The 9,019-nt window shown below is 31.9% G+C and overlaps 1 protein-coding gene across 3 annotated transcripts in view; it reads right to left on the bottom strand.

Annotated features, from left to right (window-relative positions):
* Positions 1–6,451: 6,451 nt before the first annotated feature.
* GRIA2 (glutamate ionotropic receptor AMPA type subunit 2) overlaps positions 6,452–9,019 on the bottom strand; it is a 178,705-nt gene continuing 176,137 nt past the window's right edge. For all 3 annotated transcript variants that reach the window (XM_006078205.4, XM_025267967.3, XM_025267966.3), the window contains one exon: positions 6,452–9,019. This exon is cut by the window's right edge and continues 568 nt beyond it. The gene's annotated coding sequence lies outside the window, so the exon portion shown is untranslated.

The following is a 9,019-nucleotide window of genomic DNA, read 5'->3' as shown; positions in this document are numbered from 1 at the left end:
GAGGAGGGCATGGCAACCCACTCCAATATTCTTGCCTGGAGAATTCCATGGACAGAAGAGCATGGCAGGCTACAGTCCATGGGGTCGCAGAGAGTTGGACAGGATTGAAGTGACTTGGCACGTACCTCACGACACATTTGCATCATGCACATCACACACATTTAATGTGATGTCGAACAGAATATGTGCTTTGTAAGTGTAAGCTATCATCATCGGTATTTTTAAACACGGTTTTAAGTACTCAAAGACAAGTAAGATATATTTACTCCCTGCCTTCAGGAAGCTCACACTTCAACAAAGGAAATTGACGTTTAAGCAAATCATGGAAAATACAGCATCACTAGCTGCAGAATTGGAACACAAAGCATTTAGTCAGGTTTGCTTGGGGTTGTAAACATAAACCCTGGAGAAGGAAATGGAAACCCACTCCAGTATTCTTGCCTGGAGAATCCTGTGGACACAGGAGTCTGGTGGGCTGCTGTCCATGGGGTTGCACAGAGTCGGACACGACTGAAGTGACTTAGCATGCATGTACACTTGGGGTTCTGTGGTTGTAGGGGATTCAGATCATGTGGTACAAGAAAGGGACATCTTTACGTGCTAGTTGAGAGATTAGCTGGCTTATGTTAAATTATGTACCAGAAAGATTTGTGTCGAGTCTTACTGATAAGAATGGAGAAATAAAAAGGACAATCGTGGTCCCACAGATGCCTGAGGAATGAGAACTGGCAAAGTGGAAAGGCACATTATCAACACATAAATGTGGAATATAAAGTGAAAATAGGAAACCATGGATGCTTTTCAGGCACAAATGATAAATCTTATGACTCTGAAAATGTTTTTGTGTTTTGCCATTGTATCGGGAAAGACAGTATGGTAATAGGAATAATATGATAATGCATTAAAAAAATGAATGTAAGCTTGAGAATTAAACATAAAAATGTGTTGAAATATACAAATTATTGTAAAAATAATACATTTTATATGCAGATGCTTTATATAAACTACAAGCCCAGATATTAGTATTTTAAAATTTCATAGAACTGAACAATACTATCTTTATGTACTTATTAAAAAATAAATATTAAAATGCATATTTGACACTGTATAGTCAATCTATGATTTTAATCAGTTCTTCAAGTTTTTATTTGCAAAATGTTTTTACATTTTCTAGGCACTATTTACTAATTAATAATGAATTGATGCTTTTGAACTGTGGTGTTGGAGAAGACTCTTGAGAGTCCCTTGGACTGCAAGGAGATCCAACCAGTCAATCCTAAAGGAAATCAGTCCTGAATATTCATTGGAAGGACTGATGCTGAAGCTGAAGCTCCAGTACTTTGGCCACCTGATGCGAAGAACTGACTCATTGGAAAAGACCCTGATGCTGGGAAAGATTGAAGGCATGAGGAGAAGAGGACAACAGAGGATGAGATGGTTGGATGGAATCACCGACTCAATGGACATGAGTTTGAGTAAACTCCAGGAGTTGGCAATGGACAGGAAGGCCTGGTGTGCTGCAGTCCATGGGGTTGCAAAGAGTCGGACACGACTGAGTGACTGAACTGAACTGACCTGAAAGATGAACATGTTATTTCCTTACCAATTATTAGACTGAAAGATTTTTCTCCTTATAGATATTTGACATCAAAAAAGATAAGTAAGTTCAAAAAATTTTTAGCAATAACATTTAAAATTTTCTATCAACTCTCATGATGTTTCTCTGGCCAGTTCTATGTCATTATTTCCCTCGGAGTAAGTTTTGTTTCTGGATACAAATCCAATCACAAAAGTGCATCCTAAACCAAAAAGTAAGCCAATAATTACCCACAAAGCCCCTCTGGATTATGTGTGCCTACTCTTCAAAAAAAAAAAAAAAAAAACAGGTGTTTGAGAACTAAAGAGATTGTGTCTGATGGGAGTAAGGAATCGGCCCTGGGTTATAATCCTGGATCGTCCATTACCATCTCTGCATAGTTGGCCAATGATTTAACTCCTCTGCCCTGAAGATGATCACAACTCTTTGAAACTTATACTGGTAATGAAATATCCTCTGATATTGGAAACTGTTACTCAGATACTTGGAGGGATACCCTTTTTTCCTAACTCCAGAAAATTGTTTCCAGATTTTGAAGCACAATTTTATTCACCATAAGTTATTATTTTTTGATGAAGAAAATGCAAAACATGTTTACATGGATACCATGTAAACATGACTCCAAAATTCTTCCCTGCCAGGAGATGTTTTGACAACTAAGTATGAATATTAGAAATTCAATTTTGAAGAATCAAATACTTTGAAATAAATTTTAAATAAAAAACAGCAAGGTATAATTTGGGGCTTGATTTGGTTACTTTGACTCATATGTCCTAATTACTAGCTGCTTTTCTTTCAAAAGCTCTTTTAAAATATCCATAATAATGTATTTCAATCCACTGAATATTTTTTGAGTTAAAAAAACTCTGAAGGTATGTTAGCAATGTTATAAATAATTAGCAGAATAAATGCTATAGAGGATGTGGAATATTTTTAATACACACATGAACATACACAAACACAGAAACACAAACAATATTAAATAAAAAAGAACAAAGACATGCTTATCTCTTTAACACAAATAGCTGACAGAATAATGCACATAAAACAGACTTGAAAGGCATTTAAGATACAAACTAAGTATAGTTATAAACTCAAGAGTGCATTTAATTTAAAGACAACCCCAAATAAAGATGACAAATGTCACACTGATTATCTATACCAAACCTCACTGAGAACTAAGGCACTCATTTTCAAGACAGCTATGTAAATGTCGATATGTTATCTCTCATCTCAGAATCACATAGAACTCAGTGTCACATGTGACTGCCATTCATGACTCAGACTTCAATAAAATTGTCCTCTGATAGTTGAGAGAACAGGCAAGTCTAATTTAGGAAGGGAAAAATGGTGGCGGGGAAGAGAGACACAGGGAAAGCAAGAACATATAGCTCATAATACTACAGGTTTCCATTTTCATAAGAATCTCAACAACCTTACAAATAATTTTCATTAGGCTATTTCCTTGTAAATCTATATATATTTACACAAAAGTGTTTTTAGATACGGGTCATCTATACCCAATAGCTTCAAGTTTAAATAAACACATTTTTTTCTTTTTGTAATACAAAATTCTTGACAATAAGATGTTGGGGAGTGGAGAAGGTGATGTTTACATAAAAAACCTCTAAACTGCATTATATTATCTCAAAAAAAAAAAAGAAGAAGAAAAATGGAAAACAAGCATACATTAATTTATAATCGATTTTGGTTCTGATTCTTACCTAATAGTCTTTCTTATCTATTAATGTTGGTAATATAAGGAGTGATAATTAAAATATTATGATTATAATACACAGCTTCCTAAATGAAACAAAAAAATTTTTTTCTTTGATTTAGGAAATTCAACAAAAGTGTAGATCCCTCCAAAACACTTTCCATCTGAAGTAAAATACCCTCAATGAATTTAGGTGTGACAATGTAAATGTTTAAATAAAATTTTAAGTAGTAACATTCATTTTAAGAATTTTTATGAATAAATTCTCAATTGACAGGCTTGTAGATATGAAATTACCAGCTTGTTTTAAAATACTTTTTCTTCAATTATTTTTTTTTGCAGTTTAAATGTCAGATGCTATTTAGCTGCTGACCAAAAATATACTGAATGATATTTGAATAAACTCTTATCCAAAGAAACAGATTCTAGAGATATACCATAATCATGTAGATGGCAACAATTTAGAACTACTAAACTGTGTTATTTGTTAATGGACTTACTCTTTGAAAATAGAGATCTAAATATTGATTGATTGTCAAATTTATGGACAAGCACAATTTATGAAACTTAAGATTTTTTTTGAGAAAGGAAAATATTTTGAGTCAATATTTAAAGAGATTGTTGATGAACGTTATCAGATATCTACTTTAAATTTAAATTTGAATGTCTTGAGTTAAAAATTGTTGGACACAGAGATATAACTTTTAATTGTCAGAGTTATCCACATACTCAGATTATTTCTAAGTTGAAATGGATCAAATTCCACATGCTTTAAAGAAAACATCATTCCTAATCATCAGAATAGAGGTTTCCAGTTTAACCATTCCTTCAATTTCTATTTATTCAAGATACATTCAATAAATACTTGTTCAACTGAATGAATGCATAACAGAATTAGTGAATGTCTTGAGATAAAAAAAATTTGGAACTGAATACTGAACTTGATTTTTCTGCACCAAGTGGAACCCCAATGCATAAACTCACTTCTTTACTTTTTAAAGAAGAGAAAATGTTGCCTTATGTTTTAACTGATCATATTACATTTCCTTTCATCATCCCAGGAGAGAGTCCTAGCATCCACATCCTTCAGGTGAGAAGACAAGAGACCAAGGGAGACGTGAACAAAGGCAGGAAAAGCTAGAATCCTGGTTTTGACTCCCTCCCAAGTGGTTAATCCACTCCCCCACATTCCAATTTACAATAAAATGAAATTGGCACATGAACCTGAAAAGGAAGAAAAAAAAGAAAGAAACATGACCAAATTGTGATGAATTCAGGCATATCCAATGAAGTAACAGTGCATTTATGCATATCCAAAAAGGAACTTGGTTCTGAAATAGAAAAACTGATGAATACCTAGTAGGGAAAAAAGACAATTAAAATATAATCTGGACATGCTCGAGGGTAGAATTAAAATAGAAAATTGACTTGCGTTCATTCTAAAGTGACTTAAAGAAGGAATTCTGATGAGCAAACATATTAAAGATGGAAGAGCCTTCCTTTTCCTACAGAAATTCTGTAAATTGTACATGGAGGAATATAACAAATTTGCAATTATTGAATCAGAATATGCCCATGATGCAGAAATACAGCTTGACAGAAAATTTTTACTTCACTCTAGAAATTCTTAGTCATTTTTTTGTGGTTATTAAGAAGACTCTGAGACTGTCTTGTCTTAACTTTGACAAAATGAACTGTGTTCTAAGTGACCTCAAAGTAAAATCTCAGGAAAGATTCTACTTCTCAAGTCAGAAGTAGATGGGTTAGCATGAAATAAAAGCCAAAAGGTGAGATGAATGAAACTTTACATAGCTACCATTAGAAGCATAATATATAAAAAATTGCAAAAGAACAAGAAGAGAATGTAAAATGGTGAAGCAAGGAGGAAAAAAAAAAAATATATATATAAACACAAAAATTCTTATGATCTAGATTTATGCCAGGCACTTTCCTACTTGCACTGGATATTTGGTCATTTGTGTTAGTCTCTGGGCTTGAATATCTTCATTTTTATGTAAATATGTTTGAACCTTCATGTACTTAGAGTGCCATATGATATCTATGAGTTGTTTGAAACACAGAAATAGAGAAGTATAATTTATTGATTAGTACCTAATAGAATCCCCAATGTCATGATCTAGTCCAAGCAACATATTATGAGGGTGAATCCCTTTTAAAATATCTGACACAACTGTCAGAAAACATTTAGTGCAACCCCAAATTTTCATTCAGAATATCATGATGATTCATTTATACTTACCCATGTTTAATGCTGGTGATTAAAAATAAATCATTTTTTAGCATTGGAACACTTTGCATGAAATGTACTCTACTTTTAAGCAGATGTTTATATCATTTGATTTCCTTTAATAAGCTTATTTAGAATTCATACACCTGGAGAAGGAAATGGCAACCAACTCCAGTATTCTTGAATGGGAAATCCCATGGACAGTGGAGCCTGGTGGCTACAGTCCATAGGGTCACAAAAGAGTCAGACAAGACATAGTTACTAAACAACAACAAAGACTTCATATAAAATTTGTGGGACTTAACCAATAAACTCTCTAAAGTTCATAGTATATTACTAATAAACCTTACATCATCAATTAAAATCGGCAATATAGAATATGTGTAACTAATTCAATCTATACACCTACTCATTTCATTTCAATTAGAGGAAAATGGAATATTTACCTGAATTGCACCTTATTATACACAACAGAATTGCAGGCTCTCTAATAAATAAACTCTTACCCAGTCTAAAACAGGTTTAAAGACCCACACATACCTTTTAAGGCATTAAAGTATTCAGTTTTGTTTATATTTCCTAGGCTGATAACTCTAGGATATGATGAGATAGGAAATAGAAAACTGGGAAGAAAATCACATTGTATAGTTTTCTAATTATTTTCAATAATGTTTTTTTAATGGTATTGTCAACGTGTTGTATTAAAGTCATCCTGTAGGGTTATTATGTTGTTAATGCTTCTCTTCATTTGCTCTATTTATTACCATGACCACCAAGATATTTACAGCATTTGCAAAGTTATGATTGCAGAATGTTAAGACTACTGTATATTTAAGCAGAGCATTAGTACACTCAATTTTGAAACATTAAATATATTCAAACTGCAAAATTTTATACAAGAAATTTTAATGTGCAAGTTTGAGGAACTAAAATGGCTTAATTTTAGAATATATCTTAAAGCACTGTCTAAATATTAAGATGATCATCTTTGTAGAAAGACAAAGTTGCAAGATTTTTAGTTTCTCATCAGTACTCTCTTCAATAAAATAAGAAATGAACACTTTTTGGAAACATGTATGCCTGGAAATGTGTTACACTGTGGAATTTTTAAAGCAAGTTACTTTTCTGCTCTTCGATATGGTTATAACAGCAGCTGAGCTGATAAAACACAGTGCAAAATGAGGAACAAAATTAATAGTTATATTTCTACATATGCCCTAAACACTTAGTGAGTGTAAGCTTGGAATGTTGAAAATGTTAATGATTTTAGCTAAAAAAGTTATTTCTACTTTATTACAAGTGTATCATGCTAATGTATACACTGAGCAAAGGAGGTCCTTGTTGAGTAGAAACAGCTGGGTTTGCTTGGAACTACACGTAAGTACTTTTTTGTTTGTTTCTCATTATTATTAGTTTTAAGAACTATCTCATAAAAATAAATAAAGATCTTTGTCTTTTTTAAGAACATGTTTTATGTATGACTGAAGTTTTTACAACATCCGAAAAAGCCATCCGATGTTAGATTTAAAAATAAAATCAAAAGCATTTTCTGACATAGTACACATGAAAAATTGGAAATTCCAATATCTTCAATAGAAGTTGTAGAAAGTGTATGTCTCCTTGGAGCCTGACACCCACTTAACACAGCAGAAAATAAGGTACCATATACTGTAAACAAAAAAGTACAGTAAAGGACAGTTGTAAATTTACATAAGAATAGTTCATAAACATTTTGGTCTTTCCATAACAGTTTTTATATAAAATGAATAAAAAAACCTTTAGACAGCTGTCATCACTCTTGTTTGACCACATTTCACTTGATGCACACATATATATTTATATAACAATATATTGATGCACCGTTACATGGATATTATACTATGATTACTGCTTGTAACTGAGATGTGCATTATCCAATCAACATTATCCATAGTTGAAATACTCTTACATTTATGTATTCTTGTCATGTTGTATCTATAAAAACATGAAAATATAACTTTACATTATTTCAATTATTTACATTAGTTCAAGCTTGACAGAGAAAAATTGATAAGCTACAATTTGTAGAAGAGTAGGCCCAGAGGTACATTAAATAGCATTGATTGTATATTGTCATCTTTTTCATTTTTAAAAATCATTTTAAGTATAATATGGAAACAATTAGTCTGCAATTTGGTCATTCTAGCATTGATGATTTAAACTTAAAATGCACCTCCAACATTCCTGATGAGGAGAAATGCACTAAAATTATATTGTTTTATCCTGGAATTTGTGATTAGGGACAGCTAAATTTAAGGAAGAATATCATGATACCTCACACCACCACTTTCCATGCAAGTGATTGCTATTAAGACTCCACATTTCTCTTTCCCTTTGTGATACATAATAAATAAGAATGTTTTCAAGACAGTAAAACACCAAGTGCGTGCCTGCAGAGATAGCAAGAATAAAAATATTAAAAATTATTACTAAATGTTAATAATTTTAAACTCTGAATTAATTATATTGTAAAGGGCTTCAGTGGAAATAAATGGTCTTTTATGAAGGGAAAGATAGATCCTTAAAATTTCTCAACTAGAGAAATACAAGATCTTTAGTCATGCGTTATAGATATGTGTTTTAGCCACACTGGGCATTTTAAAATAGCTATTCCACCCAAGAAATAAAAGTATAAAAAATATTTATTTTAAGGTCATTTATATTGATGACAATTGGAAGAAACTATATTGCAGGTGACTCAAAAGTGCTTAAATTATTCATAATATATAAGATTTATGCCAGCTCTTAAAATTTTAAAAACAAAAACACAGATTTAGTTTATGGAATTTGATCAACAGGCATCTATCTACTTTCAAGGCATTTCTAATTTTACCTACAACTGATACTTCTCTCTCTCAAACACTTTAAAATGGAACCTCACATACTCTGGTATTTGTTTTTTAAGATTAGCTTTTTAAATATATTAGCATTTATCTACAGAGATTAAATGCTTTATATATGAGAAGACATACTAAAAACAGGTTCAGATTTTGTTTTGGGAGTTTATACTTTAAGAACCTCCTAGTCTTCTTTAAAGCGAGCTAATTTCTCTGGGAACCTAACAATTTAATAGTCTTTGAATTCACTTGACTTATTGATGACCAAACTGTAGCTAAGTAAAATTAATTGGACCACTTGCAAATAAAACAATAGAAAAATGTTTATTTCAAATGTCAAGCACTGCCAAGTAATTTTATATTAACACCAAATGTTAAAGAATAGGATACATTAAAGTTTTAATAACAATATTAAATTACTACAAGATTGACTCTTCTGTTTTCTTTCCTTAGCATGTACATATTTGGCTTTGAAAAATATGTAACTGATACCTAAAGCCTTTTAATCACTTCCCACTTAGTTTAATTGTTGTTGTCTTATCCAACCAATATGGAAGCAAGTTTACTGAAAAGCCAGTTTG

Source organism: Bubalus bubalis, chromosome 17, assembly GCF_019923935.1.
Source record: "Bubalus bubalis isolate 160015118507 breed Murrah chromosome 17, NDDB_SH_1, whole genome shotgun sequence".
NCBI lineage: Eukaryota > Metazoa > Chordata > Mammalia > Artiodactyla > Bovidae > Bubalus > Bubalus bubalis.
The sequence above is the reverse complement of the archived record's forward strand: the minus strand, read 5'-3'. Positions and strand labels throughout refer to the sequence as shown.